This window comes from Pristiophorus japonicus, chromosome 3 (assembly GCF_044704955.1).
Source record: "Pristiophorus japonicus isolate sPriJap1 chromosome 3, sPriJap1.hap1, whole genome shotgun sequence".
NCBI classification, from domain to species: domain Eukaryota; kingdom Metazoa; phylum Chordata; class Chondrichthyes; family Pristiophoridae; genus Pristiophorus; species Pristiophorus japonicus.
This window is the reverse complement of record NC_091979.1, coordinates 197173815-197195000: the sequence shown is the minus strand read 5'-3', so window position 1 is coordinate 197195000 and position 21186 is coordinate 197173815. Positions and strand designations below refer to the sequence as shown.

The 21186-nt window shown below is 43.7% G+C and overlaps 1 protein-coding gene across 5 annotated transcripts in view; it reads right to left on the bottom strand.

Annotated features, from left to right (window-relative positions):
- plekhm3 (pleckstrin homology domain containing, family M, member 3) overlaps nt 1-21186 on the bottom strand; it is a 334170-nt gene that overhangs the window by 180203 nt on the left and 132781 nt on the right. The window lies entirely within an intron of this gene.

Below are 21186 nucleotides of genomic sequence, written 5' to 3'. Positions count from 1 at the left end.
ATCACTACTACTGTTTGGAGGTCTGTACACAACTCCCACTAATGGTTTTTGCCCTTTGGTGTTCTGCAGCTCTACCCATATAGATTCCACATCATCCAAGCTAATGTCCTTCCTAACTATTGCTTTAATCCCCTCTTTCACCAGCAATGCTACCCCACCTCCTTTCCCTTTTATTCTATCCTTCCTGAATGTTGAATACCCCTGGATGTTGAGTTCCCAGCCCTGATCATCATGGAGCCACGTCTCTGTAATCCCAATCACATCATATTTGTTAACATCTATTTGCACAGTTAATTCATCCACCTTATCACGGATACTCCTTGCATTAAGACACAAAGCCTTCAGGCTTGTTTTTTAACACCCTTTGTCCTTTTAGATTTTACTGTACAGTGGCCCTTTTTGTTCTTTACCTTGGGTTTCTCTGCCCTCCACTTTTCCTCAACTCCTTTCTGTCTTTTGCTTTTGTCTCCTTTTTGTTTCCCTCTGTCTCCCTGCATTGGTTCCCATCCCCCTGCCATATTAGTTTAACTCCTCCCCAACAGCACTACCTTCCTTAGGTAAGGAGACCAAAACTGTATACAGTACTCTAGGTGTAGTCTCACCAGGGCCCTAAAATAGGTATGTATGCATCTGCTGCTGAAACCCTCATCCATGCTTTTGTTACCTCCAGACTCAACTATTCCAATGCTCTTTTTGCCAGCCTCCCATCCTTCACCTTCTGTTAATATCTGCTCATCCAAAACTCTGCCTCCTGTATCCTGACACGCACCAAGTCCCGTTCATCCATCACCCCTGTGCTCACTGATCTATATTGGCTCTCGGGCCAGCAATACCACAGATTTAAAATTCTCATGTTTGTGTTCAAATCCCTCCACGGCCTCAACCCTCCCTATCCCTGTAACCTCCTCCAGCCCTACAACCCTTTGAAATCTCTATGCTCCTCCAATTCTGTCCTCTTGTGCATCCCATGATTTCCATCGCTCCACCATTGGCGGCTGTGCCTTCAGCTGCCTAGGCCCCAAGCTCTGGAATTCCCTCCCGAAAACTGTCCGTTTCTCTACCTCTTGCCACCTTTAAAAAAGGAGGGAGAGAGAAAACAGGGAATTATAGACCGGTCAGCCTGAGCTCAGTAGTGGGTAAAATGATGGAATCAATTATTAAGGATGTCATAGCAGCGCATTTGGAAAATGCTGACAGGATAGGTCTAAGTCAGCATGGATTTGTGAAAGGGAAATCATGCTTGACAAATCTTCTGGAATTTTTTGAGGATGTTTCCAGTAAAGTGGACAAAGGAGAACCAGTTGATGTGGTATATTTGGACTTTCAGAAGGTTTTCGACAAGGTCCCACACAAGAGATTAATGTGCAAAGTTAAAGCACATGGGATTGGGGGTAGTGTGCTGACATGGATTGAGAACTGGTTGTCAGACAGGAAGCAAAGAGTAGGAGTAAATGGGGACTTTTCAGAATGGCAGGCAGTGACTAGTGGGGTACCGCAAGGTTCTGTGCTGGGGCCCCAGCTGTTTACATTGCACATTAATGATTTAGACGAGGGGATTAAATGTAGTATCTCCAAATTTGCGGATGACACTAAGTTGGGTGGCAGTGTGAGCTGCGAGGAGGATGCTATGAGGCTGCAGAGTGACTTGGATAGGTTAGGTGAGTGGGCACATGAATGGCAGATGAAGTATAATGTGGATAAATGTGAGGTTATCCACTTTGGTGGTAAAAACAGAGACACAGACTATTATCTGAATGGTGACAGATTAGGAAAAGGGAAGGTGCAACGAGACCTGGGTGTCATGGTACATCAGTCATTGAAGGTTGGCATGCAGGTACAGCAGGCGGTTAAGAAAGCAAATGGCATGTTGGCCTTCATAGCGAGGGGATTTGAGTACAGGGGCAGGGAGGTGTTGCTACAGTTGTACAGGGCCTTGGTGAGGCCACACCTGGAGTATTGTGTACAGTTTTGGTCTCCTAACTTGAGGAAGGACATTCTTGCTATTGAGGGAGTGCAGCGAAGATTCACCAGACTGATTCCCGGGATGGTGAGACTGACCTATCAAGAAAGACTGGATCAACTGGGCTTGTATTCACTGGAGCTCAGAAGAATGAGAGGGGACCTCATAGAAACGTTTAAAATTCTGACGGGTTTAGACAGGTTAGATGCAGGAAGAATGTTCCCAATGTTGGGGAAGTCCAGAACCAGGGGTCACAGTCTAAGGATAAGGGGTAAGCCATTTAGGACCGAGATGAGGAGAAACTTCTTCACCCAGAGAGTGGTGAACCTGTGGAATTCTCTACCACAGAAAGTAGTTGAGGCCAATTCACTAAATATATTCAAAAGGGAGTTAGATGAAGTCCTTACTACTAGGGGGATCAAGGGGTATGGCGAGAAAGCAGGAAGTGGGTACTGAAGTTTCATGTTCAGCCATGAACTCATTGAATGGCGGTGCAGGCTAGAAGGGCTGAATGGCCTGCTCCTGCACCTATTTTCTATGTTTCTATGTTTAAGACAGTCCTTAAAACCTACCTCTTTGACCAAGCTTTGTCACCTGTCCAAATATCTGCTTATGTGGCTCGGCATCAAATTTGGTCTGATAACACTCCCATAAAGTGCCTTGGGAGGTCTTACTTAATTAAACATAGAAAATAGATGCAAGAGTAGGCCATTCGGCCCTTCGAGCCTGCACCACCATTCAATAAGGTCATGGCTGATCATTCACCTCAGTACCCCTTTCCTGCTTTCTCTCCATACCCCTTGATCCCTTTAGCCATTAGGGCCATATCTAACTCCCTTTTGAATATATCTAACAAACTGGCATCAATGACTCTCTGTGGTAGGGAATTCCACAGGTTAACAATTCTCTGAGTGAAGAAGTTTCTCCTCATCTCGGTTCTAAATGGCTTACCCCTTATCCTTAGACTGTGACCCCTGGTTCAGGACTTCCCCAACATCAGGAACATTCTTCCTGCATCTAACCTGTCCAGTCCTGTCAGAATTTTATATGTTTCTATGAGATCTCCTCTCATTCTTCTAAACTCCAGTGAATACAGGCCCAGTTGATCCAGTCTCTCCTCAGTCCTGCCCTATTCCGGGAATCAGTCTGGTGAACCTTCGCTGCACTCCCTCAATAGCAAGAACGTCCTTCCTCAGATTAGGAGACCAAAACTGAACACAATATTCTAGGTGAGACCTCACCAAGGCCCTTACAACTGCAGTAAGACCTCCCTACTCCTATACTCAAATTCCCTAGCTATGAAGGCCAACATACCATTTGCCTTCTTCACTGCCTGCTGTACCTGCATGCCACTTTCAATGACTGATGTACCATGACACCCAGGTCTCATTGCACCTCCCCTTTTCCTAATCTGTCGCCATTCAGATAATATTCTGCCTTCGTGTTTTTGCCACCAAACATTTATCCACATTATACTGCATCTGCCATGCATTTGCCCACTCACCTAACCTGTCCATGTCAACCTGCAGCCTCTTAGCATCCTCCTCACTGCTCACACCGCCACCCAGCTTAGTGTCATCTGTAAACTTGGAGATATTACATTCAATTCCATCATCTAAATCATTAATGTATATTGTAAATAGCTGGGGTCCCAGCACTGAGCCCTGCGGCACCCCACCAGTCACTGCCTGCCATTCTGAAAAGGACCCGTTTATCCCGACTCTCTGCTTCCTGTCTGCCAATCAGTTCTCTATCCACGTCAGTACATTACCCCCAATACCATGTGCTTTAATTTACACACCAATCTCTTGTGTGGGACCTTGTCAAAAGCCTTTTGAAAGTCCAATTACACCACATCCACTGGTTCTCCCTTGTCCACTCTACTGGTTACATCCTCAAAAAATTGTAGAAGATTTGTCAAGCATGATTTCCCTTTCATAAATCCATGCTGACTTGGACCGATCCTGTCACTGCTTTCCAAATGTGCTGCTATTTCATCTTTAATAATTGATTCCAACATTTTCCCCACGACTGATGTCAGGCTAACTGGTCTATAATTACCTATTTTCTCTCTCCCTCCTTTTTTAAAAAGGGGTGTTACGTTAGCTACCCTCCAGTCCATAGGAACTGATCCAGAGTTGATAGACGGTTGGAAAATGATCACCAATGCATCCACTATTTCTGGGGGCACTTCCTTAAGTACCCTGGGATGCAGACTATCAGGCCCCTGGGATGTATTGGCCTTCAATCCCATCAATTTCCCGAACACAATTTCCTGCCCAATAAGGATTTCTTTCAGTTTCTCCTTCTCACTAGACCCTCGGTCCCCTGTATTTCCGGAAGGTTATTTGTGTCTTCCTTCGTGAAGACAGAACCAAAGTTTTTGTTCAACTGGTCTGTCATTTCTTTGTTCCCCATTATAAATTCACCTGAATCTGACTGCAAGGGACCTACGTTTGTCTTCACTAATCTTTTTCTCTTCACATATCTATAGAAGCTTGTGCAGTCAGTTTTTATGTTCCCAGCAAGCTTCCTCTCGTACTCTATTTTCCCCCTCCTAAATAAACACTTTGTCCTCCTCTGCTGAATTCTAAATTTCTCCCAGTCCTCAGGTTTGCTGCTTTTTTGGCCAATTTATATGCCTCTTCCTTGGATTTAACACTATCCTTAATTTCCCTCGTTATCCACAGTTGAGCCACCTTCCCGGTTTTATTTTTACTCCAGACATGGATGTACAATTGTTGAAGCTCATCCATGTGATCTTTAAATGTTTGCCATTGCCTATCCACTGTCAATCCTTGAAGTATCATTTGCCAGTCTATTCTAGCCAATTCACGTCTCATACCACTGAAGTTACCTTTCCTTAAGTTCAGGACCCTAGTCTCTGAATTAACTGTGCCACTCTCCATCTTAATAAAGAATTCTATCATATTATGGTCACTCTTCCCCAAGGGGCCTCGCACAACAAGATCGTTAATTAGTCCTTTCTCATTACACATCACCCAGTCTAGGATGGCCAGCCCTCTAGTTGGTTACTCAACATTTTGGTCTAGAAAACCATCCCTAATACACTCCAGGAAATCCTCCTTCACCATACTGCTACCAGTTTGGTTAGCCCAATCTATATGTAGATTAAAGTCGCCCATGATAACTGCTGTAGCTTTATTGCACGCATCCCTAATTTCTTGTTTGATGCTGTCCCCAACCTCACTACTACTGTTTGGTGGTCTGTACACAACTCCCACTCGCGTTTTCTGCCCTTTGGTATTCCGCAGCTCCACCCATACAGATTGCACATCATCCATTCTTATGTCCTTCCTTACTATTGCGTTAATTTCCTCTTTAAGCAGCAATGCTACCCCACCTCCTTTTTCTTTCTGTCTATCCTTCCTGAATGTTGAATACGCCTGGATGTTGAGTTCCCAGCCTTGGTCACCCTGGAGCCATGTCTCCGTGATGCCAATTATATCATATTTGTTAATTGCTGACTGTGCAGTTAATTCATCCACCTTATTACAAATACTCCTCGCATTGAGGCACAGAGCCTTCAGGCTTGTCTTTTTAAACACACTTTGCCCTTTTAGAATTTTGCTGCAATGTGGCCCTTTTTGATTTTTGCCTTGGGTTTCTCTGCCCTCCACTTTTACTTTTCTTCTTTCTATCTTTTGCTTCTGCCCTCATTCTACTTCCCTCTGTCTCCCTGCATAGGTTTCCATCCACACTATGTAAATACTACTACTACTTCTTAGACAGTCCCCTGCAAAGTTGTTGTTGAAGGTGAGATGTAAATGCAAGTTGTTAAAAGCGCTATGTAAATGCAAATTGTTTTTGTTAACCGCACGATGTTAATCAAGTTGTTGTTGTTAAAGGTGCTACATAAATGCAAATTGTTATTGCTGCAATGGCAAAGACTTAAAAAAAAAAGTTTCTTCCCCTCCTCTGCCCTCCTGAAAACATTACTCATTGGGGTAGAGATCCACTGGCCTTGACAGTCTCCTGCTGGCTCATCCAAGTGACCATTATTCACATTGAGCACTGGTGGACTATCCGACTGTGGGGTATTCCACAGTGGAGCCTGATCCCGTCGTCACCAGGAAAATCTGCACCAGCAGCGCGAACCTTGCCCCCGTTTTCCTTCCTTGACCCTGGGGCACTGGAGTCAACTGGAGGCCCTTTGCTGAGATCGGCGAACTCAGCAGAGAACGGGCCCCAAAGACTTTCATTCACATTTCGAGACTGCAAATAGGAATTTCTGCTCACCCTCTCCTGGGTGGTGTTTTGTGCCATTAGGAAGTCACAGTGAACTATTTCCTCAGTGGATAACACTCTCGCCTGTGAGTCAGAAGGTTGTGGGTTCAAGTTCCACTCTAGAGACTTGGGCACAAAATCTAGACTGACACTCAGGTGCAATACTGAGAGTTCTGCACTGTCAGAAATGCCATCTTTCGGATGAGACCTTAAACCTCTCAGGTGGACGTATGGCACTATTTTGAAGAAGAAGAGGGGAATTCTCTCTGATGTGAGTATTTATCCCTCAACCATCATCACTAAAACAGATTATCTGGTCATTATCACATTGCTATTTGTGGGACCTTGCTCTGCACAATTTGGCTGCTGTATTTCCTAGACTACAACAGTGACTACACTTCAAAAGTAATCCATTGTCTGTTAAATGCTTTGGGGCGTCCTGAGGTCATGAAATGCGCTATAAAAATGCAAGTTTTTCTTTCTTCTGTCTCTGCAAATTCCTCCAGCCCTACTTTAATGGTTTGGTCTTTTTTCCAACAATCTTAACTTGTACTTACAGCAGATCGTGAACCCTAGTGTGCCGTAGGACATTACCTTTTAACCACAGAATACTGTATTAAAAATCATATGGGCTGCCCACCATGCTCTCCTGTCTCCTCCAAAAGAAAATACCATATAGTTAGACCTTTACATTCAGGCTAAAATGAATAACTAGAACTCCCATGTTCTCTGGTGTCCTGCCAGTGGAAACAGTTTCGCCTTATTTGCTCAATCAAAACCCCTCATAATTTTGAGCACCTCTGGTAAATCTCCACTTCAACTTCTCTGCTCTAAGGAGAACAATCCCAGCTTCTCTAGTTTCTCCACATAATGGAGGTACGTCATCTCTGGTAAATCTCCTCTCCACCCTCTCCAAGGCCTTGACATCGTTCCCAAAATTTTCACTATACTCCAGCTGAAGCCCAACCAGTGTTAGCATAATTTCCTTGCTTTTGTACTCTATTCCTCTATTAATAAAGCCAAGGATCTTTATTAAAAAAAACAGCCTTCTCAACTTATCCTGCCACCTTCAAAGATTTATGTATGTGAACCCCCATTGTACCATTTAGTTTACGTTGCCTCTCCTCATTCTTCCTCCCAAATGCATCACCACACTTCTCTGCATTAAATTTCATCTGCCATGTGCATTTCGCCAATCGGTCTATGTCATCCTGAAGTCAAATATTATCCTCCTCACTGTTTGCTACATTTTCAAGATTTGCATCATCTACAAACTTTAAAATGATTCCCTGTATACCCAAGTCCAGGTCATTAATATATATCAAAAAGCGCAGTGGATGATGATGGTCCTAATACCAACCCCTGGGGACACCATTGTGTACTTCCCTCCAGTGTGAAAAACCACCATTCACTACTACTCTCTGCTTTCTATCTTTTAGTCAATTTCATATTCACAGTGCCACTGCCCTTTTAATCCTATGGGCTTCAATTTTGCTAACAAATGTATTACATGGTAAATACCTATTGAAAATCCATATTCATAACATATTACAAATAAAATCATTGAACAGAAGCGGAAAGACCAGCAAGTTACTGATGCTACAAATATTAAGAAAGCAATAGAATCAGTCCGCAAGGGATTAAAATATTCTTTCTACAATATATTTCTAACCAAGTTCTTTATCAAACAAGGCTTTTGAATAAACAGTAAAAAATCCTTCAAGATGTGATGGTTGTACCTCTGTTACAAAATTTCTGCCCACTGCACATAACTCAGTTGTCAATTAGAAAGAGTCCAAACTAAAGATGAGATGTTTACACATAGTCAGTGCTTTGTTTATCTATTAATGGCCTTGAAATCCCAGTCTCCCTGGGTCCATATGGACCCGGGAAGGCATTGCAAAAGCCGGTTTTCGGCCTGTAATGCGCATGCGCTGAAAACCGACTTTTCCGACCGGTCAAGTTCAGGCTTGACAGATCGCAAGCATCTCGGCAGCAAGGACATTCACATGGGTGAATTGCGGTATTTGCCCATCTCTTACCAAGCGAATGTCTTTAAAACTCTTGCGCCTGGCAAAAGCAGGCGCATAGCCTATTTTTACCATCATAAGAGTTTTAAAACATACAAAAACATAAAAATAAAATATAAAAAAAACACATTTTAAAGTAAAAAATCCTGCCCACTAAAGTAAGTTTATTTTAAATATATACTTTTTCTAAGACATTTATTAACTTTAATTTAAATTAATGTTAAATGTGATTTTTTTTTTAAATTGGTGTTTTGGTGTTGGGAGGGTGCTTCTCAATCATAATAATAAGAACTCCTACTTATGGATTCCTATTATTATGAATGAGAAAATACTTTACCTGGATTGGCTGCCACGTGACTCCAGCTCCACGTCAGTCCAGATATGCACGCACTCCGACGCACATGGAGAGGAGGCCTCAGGACCGGATTCTCTAGTGGGCGCAGCAGCAAAGGTAAGTGTGCATCTTTTCTCTAGAATTGAGTCAAACGCCCGCGGGAAGAAGGAACCGGGATTTCAGGGCCAATGATTTAATTATATACAATATTAACATAGGACAAAGCTTCTTCACCTTAGGAAATTTACAGATCCAACAACTTGAGATTGTTAAGTAGCCAATTTGCCTACATGTCTCCATTGTGAAGTGGGACAAATAATTCCAACTTCGATCTCAACTCTGCCTCAGCTTCATACACTGGCCTCTCCTCTGACACTGACAAAGTAGGGTGAACTCAATTTTTAAATGCATTTCACCCATCTAAAGTCATAAGGGGTTAGCCGTGGCTCAGTTCTTACCACCGAGTCAAAAGGTGCTGGGTCTCACTCCAGAGACTTGAGCACATGATCTAGGCTGACGCTCCAGTGCAGTACTGAGGGAGTACTGCTCTGTCGGAGGTGCCATCTTTTGGATGTGATGTTAAACCGAGGCACCGTGTGCACTCTCAGATGGACGTAAAAGATCCCCTGGCATGATTTAAGAGGAGCAGGGGAGTTCTCCCCGGTGTCCTGGCCAATATTTATCTCTCAACCAACATCACTAAAATACACAGATTTCTGGGAACTTGCTGTGAGCAATTTGGCTGCCACATTTCCTACATTACAACACTTCAAAAGTACGTAATTTGGCTGCAAAGTACTTTTTTTCTTTTCTTCTGCTGGATGAAGTTCCATCTCTTAGCTGTTAAGAGAACGTACATTCTGGTCCAGCAGATCACCTTGCAAGTTTATATTCCAAAATTACAGAAGTAAAGTTGTATGCAACAATTATAATACACATGCTGCATTCATGACCCCAGCTAGTGCTTGATGAATCCAGTGGGACAGATTGCTTTGTCAAGTGATAAAATATTAACAATGAGAAGTGCTTAAACGGAACTGAGCCAGTCTTATCCTAAACCTTCCCAGAATATTTGCATTAATGTGCATACTGCACGCAGCTTTTCTGTTTTAAAGCATCAGATATAACGCTCAGACCCTTGCCAATACAAAGATTCTACATGAAAAAAGACTTTCATTTATATAGTGCCTTTCACGACCTCAGGATGTCCTAAAGCGCTTTACAGCCAAAGTAGTAACTATTGTAACATAGAAATCGCAGCATTCAAATTGCACACAGCAAGATCTCACAGACAGCAGTGTGGTAATGACCAGATCATCTGTTTTAATGATAGGGGAATAAATATTGGCCAGTACACTCATCATCAAAGACAGTCCCTCGGAATCGAGGAAGACTTGCTTCTACTCCTAAAGTGAGTCCTTTGGTGGCTGAACAGTCCAACACGGAAGCCACAGACCCTGTCACAGGTGGGACAGACATTCGCCGGGGGAAGGGGGGGGGGGTGGCACTGATTTACCACACGCTCCTTCCGCTGCCTGCACCTGACCTCGCAGTGTTGAGATTCGAAGAGCTCAACGCCCTCCCGGATGCACTTTCTTCACCTCGGGCGGTCTTCGGCCAGGGTCTCCCAGGTGTCAGTGGTGAAGTCACACTTTACCAGGGAGGCTTTGAGGGTGTCCTTGTAACATTTCCACTGCCCACCTTTGGCTCGTTTACCATGAAGGAGCTCCGCATAGAGCAGTTGCTTAGGGAGTCTCGTATCTGGCATGCGTACGATGTGGCCTGCCCTGCGAAGCTGATCGAGTGTGGTCAATGCTTCAATGCTGGGGATGTTAGCCTGGGCGAGGACACTAATGTTGGTGCGTCTGTCCTCCGCAGGATCTTGCGGAGACATCGTTGGTGATATATCTCCAGCGACATGATGTAACTTCTGAAAGTCATCCATGCCTCTGATCCATACAGGATGGCGGATATTACTACAGCCCTAGACTATGAGCTTGGTGGTAGGTTTGAGGGCCTGGTCTTCGAACACTCTTTTCCTCAGGTGCACTGAGGCGATGTTGAATCTCTGCAGCAATGTCTGCCTTTGTTGACAAGAGGCTCCCGAGGTATGGGAAGTGGTCCACATTGTCGAGGGCTGTGCCGTGAATCTTGATGACTGGGGAGGCAGTGCTGTGCGATGAGGACAGACTGGTGGAGGACCTTTGATTTATGGATGTTAAGTGTAAGGCCCATGCTTTCATATGCCTCGGTGAATAAAAGGGAGAACTCCTCTGACCTTCTTCAAATAGTAGCGTGGTATCATTTACATCCATCTGAGAGGGTGGACGGAGCCTCAGTTTAACTTTTCATCAGAAAGGAGGCAGTGCAGTAATCACTCAGTACTTAGCCTTTACTTTGTGCTCAAGCCTCTGGAGTCGGACTTGAGCCCACAGTTTTCTGACTTAGGGGTGAGAGTCCTACCCACTGAGCCATAGTCAACAAAGTTGTGCCAACGGAACTGCATGTTTCCACCTTTGTATAGGCAGAGAGTATATCAAGCAGGAGGAATAAAAAGAACATGAGCTTCAACATGAAGCGTGGAAGGAAAGTTATAGGCCAGTCAACAGCTTGACTGTTAGAAGTATCCTGAAGGGGAGGCTCTATTTGTAAAAGGCGACACATTGGCTAGACTCCCACTTCAATTAATTATTGTAAAATCTAAACAGTCTGCTTGTCCCCTCAAGTGATTAATGGCAAATTCAGTAAATTAATGAGGAAAAAAGTAGGCTCTTGCCTCTCACCAGGTTTTATTAATTGGTCAGCAGCATAGTTGAATCCTGATGAAAGTGCAATTGGTGAGCCAAGAAATATTACGCTTGAGCAAGGATCCCTATAAACTGTATTATGTAAAATAAAATCAGGTAATTTGCAAAATTTTGCAACAAAGTCTATTTGAATAAATAATTAGAGACACCAGGATAGTCCCAGCTCGGTTCAGACCCAGGCTCTGCTGGGAAGTGGCAAGGAGTCAAGGACACAAAAGTTGTCCGTTCAATGCCAATATTAGCAGGGAGAAATCAAATCAGCCAGGATTCCTGACCTGCTCCAGATTGCTTTAAAGAGGAACCCCCTGATGGAACAGCATGCGCGGACAGGATTAGGATTGGCTGGGACGTCCTTCGCAATTGAATATACCCAACACTTTAATCAAAGTTTTAATATTTCCTTCTCTGTTTCTGCCACCATTTTTGTTTTGCACCACGATTCTGTGAAGCATCTTGGGACGTTTTACTACGTTAAAGGCACTATATAAATGCAAGTTGTTGTTGGTGAATAGCTTACAAACACTTATTGTCAAGGTTCAAACACGATTAGTAGTGACTTGGTTGAAGATACCAAAAGGAAATCGCTGCCTGAAAAACCAAAGCCTAATATAGAGAATCATTGCCTTCAGGAGAGTGGCAGAAAATTGGACTGGAAAACAATTTTTTTTTTTTTACTTATTACACACTTGGAGAAACAACAATCTATTTCTGCTGGCTATTTGATACAGGTGGAAATGTAGCACTGTCTCCAAATCAACCTATGAGAAATCTATTCCCACCCGCAGTGTTTGTTTGCCCAATATAAGAGTGCTACCACTGAGACAACAGTGATGTGTAGTGCAAAAGGCTGAGAGGAATGCATGGCACTACTGAAGGAGGATCCTTACAGGTTCACAGAGGCTGCTGTTTTGAAACGGGAACAAAAAGACTCAAATTTATACTGCATGAAACCCATTGCCTGATAGTAGCACCCGCACCTGATGCATTGCACAGCAAACCAAAAGTAATCTCGCTGGAATTCACTTCAGTTTTTATAAGGTCTTCCGGCACAAGCCTTAGCAAATCCAAGCAAGTTTACTTTTCAGTTGTAGCCAGCTGTGTGAGATTCATTGTCAGCAACTGACACCGCTAGTACAGGTATAAAAGCAGTATAAAAGCAGCTTTAGATTTTGGCCTCTTGTGCATCCCCGATTTCCTTTGTCCCACCATTGGAGGCTGTGCCTTCAGCTGCCTAGGCCCTACATTCCACCTTTAAGATGCTCCTTAAAACCTACCTCTTTGACACTTTTGGTCAGTTGTTTAACATAGAAACATAGAAAATAGGTGCAGGAGTAGGCCATTCGGCCCTTCTAGCCTGCACCGCCATTCAATGAGTTCATGGCTGAACATGCAACTTCAGTACCCCATTCCTGCTTTCTCGCCATACCCCTTGATCCCCCTAGTAGTAAGGACTTCATTTAACTCCTTTTTGAATATATTTAGTGAATTGGCCTCAACAACTTTCTATGGTAGAGAATTCCACAGGCTCACCACTCTCTAGGTGAAGAAGTTTCTCCTCATCTCGGTCCTAAATGGCTTACCCCTTATCCTTAGACTGTGACCCCTGGTTCTGGACTTCCCCAACATTGGGAATATTCTTCCTGCATCTAACCTGTCTGAACCCATCAGAATTTTAAACGGTTCTATGAGGTCCCCTCTCATTCTTCTGAACTCCAGTGAATACAAGCCCGGTTGATCCAGTCTTTCTTGATAGGTCAGTCCCGCCATCCCGGGAATCAGTCAGGTGAACCTTCGCTGCACTCCCTCAATAGCAAGAATGTCCTTCCTCAGGTTAGGAGACCAAAATTGTACACAATACTCCAGGTGTGGCCTCACCAAGGCCCTGTACAACTGTAGCAACACCTCCCTGCCCCTGTACTCAAATCCCCTCGCTATGAAGGCCAACATGCCATTTGCTTTCTTAACCACCTGCTGTACCTGCATGCCAATCTTCAATGACTGATGTACCATGACACCCAGGTCTCGTTGCACCTCCCCTTTTCCTAATCTGTCACCATTCAGATAATAGTCTGTCTCTCTGTTTTTACCGCCAAAGTGGATAACCTCACATTTATCCACATTATACTTCATCTGCCATGCATTTGCCCACTCACCTAACCTATCCAAGTCACTCTGCAGCCTAATAGCATCCTCCTCGCAGCTCACACTGCCACCCAACTTAGTGTCATCCGCAAATTTGGAGATACATTTAATCCCCTCGTCTAAATCATTAATGTACAGTGTAAACAGCTGGGGCCCCAGCACAGAACCTTGCAGTACCCCACTAGTCACTGCCTGCCATTCTGAAAAGTACCCATTTACTCCTACTCTTTGCTCCCTGTCTGACAACCAGTTCTCAATCCATGTCAGCACACTACCCCCGATCCCATGTTTAATATCTGTTTATGTGGCTCAGTGCCAAGTTTTGGCCGAAACACCTGAGGACCTTTTACTACATTAAAGGCGCTATATTAATACAAGCTGCTGTTGTTAAAAGCCCTTTTTAAATTTGTTTACTAGACATGCATGTAATTAGAATCTCCCCTCCATTCTGAATGCTAACTCTCCCCACTCTATCTGGTGGAATTACTGTTATGTAGATTCGATTTAGATGAGATTAGATTTAGAGGAGATTAAATAAATAATGATAAACTTCAGGCTTGTTCACCTTAGGCTAATTTTAAAATTCTAGTAATTTATAAAGAGAAGACAATGATTTTCAGTTTTCTGTTCAGCAAGAGATTCTGATTCAAAGTCAATAAAGATAAAGATATTTCCTTTTCAAATAAAAGTGGGGTCAACTTTAGAATGACCATAAACTTCACCAAGGGTGTGTAGATCACAGAGAATGAAAGGAACATGTAAATATCGGAAGTCTGAGCAACAGGGCACCAGAATAATTCAAATGCAAAATACTCCAGATACTGGAATCTGAAATAAAAACAGAAAATGCTGGAAATCTCAGATCAGGCTGCATCTGTGGAGAGAGAGAAACAGAGTTAATGTTTCAGGTCGATGACCTTCGTCAGAACTGGATAAGGTTCGAAATGCAACAGATTCTTAAGGAAGTGCAGGGGCCACTGAAATGGGGAGGGGAGGAAAGAACAAAAAGGAAGATCTGTGATAGGGTGGAAGGCAGGAGGGATTTGAGAGACAAAAGGGATGATGTGCCATTACCATCTCAATTTGGCCTAAGTTGGGAAACAACAGACAAGTCTAGATAGGATGTGAATGGCGGAATAATTACCAACTGCCATGGGAAAGAGAGGAAAAAAAGGGGGGTTTTGTAAACCAGAATAATTCATTTATTTATAAATTTAAAAAGGGGACTATTGAAGAAAATATACAATATGTTTCTGGGACTTTCAGTATTACTGGCTTCCATGTTAAGAATTGCATTCACAGAATTATATAGAATGTACAGCACAGAAACAGAGCATTCAGCCCAACTGGTATATGCTGGTGTTTATGCTCCACACAAGCCTCCTCCCACCCCTCTTCATCTCACCTGATCAGCATATTCTTCTATTGCTTTCTCCCTCACATATTTATCTAGCTTCCCCTTAAATGTATCTATGCCAGTCGTCTCAACCATTCCATGTGATAGTGAGTTCCACATTCTAATTGCTCTCTGGGCAAAGAAATTTCTCTTGAATTCCCTATTGGATTTATTAGTGACTATCTTATATTTATGGCCCCTAGTTCTGGTCTCACCTGCAAGTGAAAACATCATCTCTACCTCTACTCTATCGAATCCCTTCATAATCTTAAATACCTCTATTAGGCCACCCTTCTCTTTTCTAGAGCCCCAGCCTATTCAGCCTTTCCTGATAGTTATAATCTCTCAGTTCTGGTATCATTCTTATAAAATTAAAGTACAGTACTGATTTAGCAGACTAGTTACAGCAGCACTCAGCTCTCCCTACCCCCCATTCCCCATTAATGTTATCACGGCCTCTCCTGCGTGTGATACAGCCATCCTTTCAGCTCAAAGCTGACTAGGTCTTCAGAACGCCTTGGGGAGCCAGCGACGGGTAAACTGAATAACAATTGTTCCAGGGTCCTGTCACGCATCGTTTTTCTGCTTGTTGAGTTTGAATTGCTGTAATTAGTTATCTTGCCTTGTGAAGCAGGTCTTGAATAGGGGATAATGAAGTTACAGGGAAGGGAAGGAATGGAGGGAGGGTGGGGGATGGGGGTTGAAGTGAAGGGACCCCTCCCGTGAGAGGCATGCTTATGCAACCTCTGGTGCTGAGCAGCTTCCATGGCTGGTTGGAGGCTCGGCCATGCGTGCTGAGGCAAACTGACCATTTTCAGAAGCAGGATGATCATGTAGCTTGACAGCCCACAGCTTCCCATGTAGCACTTCACCTGCTGTGATCTGGTACGACAATAAACATCCCAATTTACCTTCAACTACAGTAGGCTAGACCCTACTCTCCACAGCATTGTCCTGAAAAAGCGCAGTGTCTCGAGAGATCTGGGATCCAGAAGCCTATCAATTAGGGCGGTCCACAAACATATTTTGTTGTACCATGTTCAGTTAGCTCTCCTCTGAGATTTTTCTCAAACTTACTTTCATTCTCTAGAAGTATGAATGCTTTAAACCCAAGGCACTTCGCAGGAACGTGATCAGACAAAATTTTACACCAAGCCACAGAGATATTAGAGCAGCTGACCAAAAGCTTGGTCGAAGTGTTAGGTTTTAAGGAGCAACTTAAAGGAGGAGCGAGGTAGAGAGGTGGAGAGAATTCCAAAGCTTAGGACCGAGACAGCTGAAGGAGTAGTGATGAAAATCGGGGAGTGCGAAGCCAGCAGGAGAACTTTTGATAATATTATTGGACCCTCCCTAGCACATTTAACCACTCCTACTGGTATCCTGGCTGAGACCAGCTAACCCAGCATAGGCTGGGGTTCATGTCTGGGATTGAGCCGAACTTGAATGCCAAATGGTCCTGGATTCAATTGCTAGTCTGTACTGAGTTAGATGATCTCACCAGGGGAAGGGGGGGGGGGGGGGGGGGGCGAGGGGCAGAGCTTCTGCTCACTATCCAGTAACTTCCATTAGAAAGTGTGTGTGTGTATGATTGTTGGGTGATTACAGGGTAAAGCTCAGCTTTAATCGTCTATCAATACTCAGCAGCTAGGCTCATGCTGGAAGAATGGGCTCTTGGATGAGGTGTAGGAGGAATGCTGATGTCGTGAATGTGTATGCCAATGATGGCTAATATTTTCAATAGAGAAGTTGTGGGAGGGCAGTGAAGCAATTAAATAGCAGGGCTTTGCTGCATCTAACAGTATGCCAATATGTCACTCACCCTCCTGAAATGTTAGGGAAGGAGTCAAGCAGGAATGCTTCAATATTCAATGTACAAGTCCTTTTGTCAGTTGATATCCGTAATGCATATACACGTGTCTTAAATAAGCATCAGCTGGAGACCTACCTCCTGAGGTGCAGTTGGTGCCAATTTAGAATGGGGAATTTTATCACAGTAAACAGTTGAGATTGTACACAGGATCCGACCTGTAGTTGTCATAATAAATGTTACCGAGTCCTCTCTATTTACCTTGTACCTGTGGTGTGATATTTCTTAAATAGCTTTCATAAGATCAAAGTCTGCCTGATTACACTGCAGGTACAGAAGGGGAGTTCAGAGTAATTAGAAAGCTGCCTTTTTAAAAAAAGAATATGGGCCTTGGTTTAATTCAGATCCTGAGAGACCAGTGCCTAGCGCTCACACCACTAAATTCACCTGTCTTATCCTGGCGGGAGACTTGCGGATCCATGAATGACTGGGACAAGGGAACTAACTTTAACTGCAAATGCTGGGAGCTGCCTTACAGCTAAGAGTCTGAATTAAAGCAAGGCCAATGTAAAAGAGGCTTTTAGAGCGTCTGAGTGACCACATCAGGAAGTGGAGAACTCGACTGTCATCTCCAATACCTGAGCAGCAACTGGATTGTCAAGAGATGGATATTTTTACACTGTGATAAGCGAGTAAAGGGAGATCTGCAAACTCCATGGATCAATCTTCCCTACTTACTTTTCCTTCTATCTCTCCTGATAACCAAGCTTAGACACCCTAGATTCCCACAGCCAAGAGGAATGGAGTCTAGCCCCATTGCTTTAGTTTTAAATGGACATTTGATGGCAGCTTATGGTGCGGTTTGGTCACTTATAATAGAGAGCACCATTGACAATGGGAGAACTGCATATGTGATTCACAGCATTCATACAAGATAAAGACAATATTACACTGGCGGGAGTGCCGCTAGCTACAGAAATACTGCACTCCCACCATCGACAATATTCTTCCATATAAATGGCCCGATCTCAGGAGCGTCAGAGATCCACATTTTGGAGAGTCTTGTGCAACCTCCTCCAGCCCTACAACCCTCCGAGAACTCTGCGCTCCTCCAATTCTGGCCTCTTGCATATCCCCAATTTCCTTCGTCCCACCATTGGTGGCCATGCCTTAACTGGCTAGGCCCTAAGCTCTGAAATTCCCTCTCAAAACTCTCTCTCCTCCTTTAAGACCATCCTTAAAACCTATCACTTTGACCACGATTTTGGTCATCTGTCCTAATATATGTGGCTTGATATCAAATTTTACCTGATTACGCTCCTGCGAAGCACCTTGGGATGTTTTACTATATTAACGGCGCTATATAAATACAAGCTGTTGTTTCTTGTGAGTTGCCATCAAGTCTCCCATTAAACTTAAACACCCAGAACCAGATAGCCTCACTTTCAGCTATGGGAACCTCTGGGAGTGATGAGTAGCAGTGGCAGGAAAAAAAGTACAGTAAATGGGGAGAGCAGTTCACAGAGGTTGCAGGTCTCTGCTTCAGTCCTGCTGCCCCCAGGAACACTTTATATAATGTTGGGAGAATGATCAAACACCTGTACTGTTGAGGTGTGATTGAATCCCAGAGTTAGAGGCCTGATCACCAATACAACAATTTGCATTTATATGGTGTTCCTCATGACAGACAAACATGGGGACCAAAATTAAGCTTCTTTATTGCAACACATTTTATTGCAGAAAAGATCCCCCAATTTAATTTGATACATGTGATACATCTCTAGTCCCACAACACTACCCCTCCTCCCCCTCCGCAACCCCAGAGATCGCTGCACTCCTCTAATTCTGCCCTCTTGAGCATTCTTGATTATAATCACTCAACCATTGGTGGCTGACGTTGCCTAGGCCCCAAACTCTGGAATTCCCTCCCTAAACCTCTCTACCCGCGTTCGAGACGCTCCTTGAAACCTACCTCTTTGACCAAGCTTTTGGTCACCTGTCCTAATTTCTCTTTTTGTGACTCGATGTCAATTTTCCTTGGGATGTTTCACTACGTTAAAAGCACTATATAAATACAAGTTGTTGTTGTTGCATTTCTATAAGATCTTTCACATTCTCAGGACGTCCCAAAGCACTTTACAGCCAATTAAGTACTTTTGAAGTCCAGTCACTGCAGTAATGTAGAGAAATGTGTCAATCAATTTACACACAACAAGACCCCACAAACAGCAATGAGATACATGACCAGATAATCTGTTTTGGTGGCATTGGTTGAAGAAAAAATATTTGCCAGAATACCTGCACTCCCCTGCTCTTCATCGAATAGTGTCATGGGATCATTTATATCCACCATAGCAGGTAGATGGGGCTTCAGTTTAATCTGACAAACAGCACCTCTGGCAGTGCAGCACTCCCATGGTAGTGTACAGAAGTGTCATCCTAGATTGTGCGCTCAGGTCTCCAGAGTGGCTTGTCTGAGACTGCTGTTTGAGGGAAGAACCAGGCCAGGCAGTTCAAATGCAAATAATCGAGGTTCCACAAGTCTGTTCAGGTGAATGGGGAGTTCTGCCAACATCCCTCCTTTAACTAACTGAATAAAAAAAAATATATAGATCAACAGGTCATTCATCTCACTCCCGCTTGCGGGACATAGCTAGTGCAGAAATAGCAGGGATATGTCTCTACAGTCGCTGTGAAGCGCCATGAGGTGTTTTGACAAATAAGAGCAACTATTAAAATATTCACTTATAATAAAAAAGAAAAGGTACCACTGTTAAGATCAGGCCTTCCTGATTTAGAAAAAAGCAAAGAATTAACTTGCATTTCGATAGCGCCTTTCACAGCCTCAGGACGTCCCAAATGCTTTGCAGTCAATACTTTTGAAGTGTAGTCACTGTTGTAATGTAGGAAATGCAGCCAAGGGTACAACAATCAGTTCCCCTGATTAGGGATCAAATAAAATCAGCTAGAGTTGCTGCTGCTGAGCAATGTACCCCTTGTACTTGAATAATCTGCCAACACTCACAGGCAAAGCTTGCACTGGCTGATAACGGGCAAAAAAAAATCAACGCTTTCAGGAGACAAGAAAGTTGGCAGGAAAAATAAATCAACGTTAAGCCAGTAGAGCTTTTTTATTTTAGCATAAAGAATTACTCTGATTTCCTTTTTAATTGCACAGATTGTTCAGGCAGGATCTGGACATTAAATCACAAAAAAGCTTAGTTATTTTAGTTACAGTGAACGACTCCATTCAATGCAACTCGCTGCTCTGGGGACTGCATGTGCCACTTCCTATGTCCACAGGCTGATCTGATCTGTTGACTTGATTCAGGTCACACTAAACTACAACGTACCGGGACCACTGAGGAACAGGTTTGTACTTGTTTCCCAAATAAACAACCTGACAATCTGAATAGAAGAGGACAGGACAGCCCAAAGGGTTTTGAAAAGCTGCTGAAAGAACTCCGTGCCTGCAATTTAACATTTCCATCTGATTAAAGGCACTTACTTGAACTGCAATGCCAATCTGTTGGCTTTCTGTTGTCATTAACTGGCTTTCACATCAATATTGTGGCAAAGTGCCAGTGATAACCCCCCTGCCACAGAGAGGGAGCAATAACCCTTCACTGCCTGTTTGCACTCTCTTGCGCATCCCTGATTTATTTCCTTAGCAACTGTGCCTTCAGCTGTCTAGGCCCTAAGCTCGGGAATTCCCTCCCTAAACCTCTCTGCCTTTCTCACCTCCTTTAAGATGTTCCTTAAAAACCACCCCCTTTGACCAAGCTTTTGGTCACCTGTCCTAATATCTCTATGTGGTTCGGTCTCATATTTTGCCTGAAAACACTCCTCTGAAGTGCCTTGGGAAGTTTACTATGTTAAAGGTGCTAGAGAAATGTAAATTGTTGTTGTATAATGCCCTGCTTATATTGAATGGTCCCATTTGTGCCAGTTGCACTGGAGCTGAATTTGCCTTCTTTTATCCAGTGAATTCAGCAATAACAGTGCATGGTCAGCGCGCACGCACGCACACCCAACTTGAATTTATATAGCACCTATAACGTAGTAAAATATCAAACAAAATTTGACCGAGCCATATAAGGAGATATTTGGACAGGTGACCAAAAGCTTGTCAAAGAGATAGGTTTTAAGGAGCGTCTTAAAGAAGGAGAAAAAGGTATAGAAGCGGAGACGTTTAGGGAGATAGATGAAGGCACGGCCACCAATAGTGGAGAGAAGGAAATCGGGGTCATGCCCGGACAGCAGCACGTCCGGTTTCGGGTTTGAGGGGTCTGCGCATGCGCGGGAGGACAAGAGCGGAGTCGAGATGGGCAGTGGTGCGCATGCATAGGTGTCTGGAGGCAGAGTCCAGAACACGCAGGCACAGAAGAACGCTCACAAAACTAGTGCAAATAATCACTCTGCACAAATACTGTGGCACCAAGAACAGGTCAGAGGCTGGGTG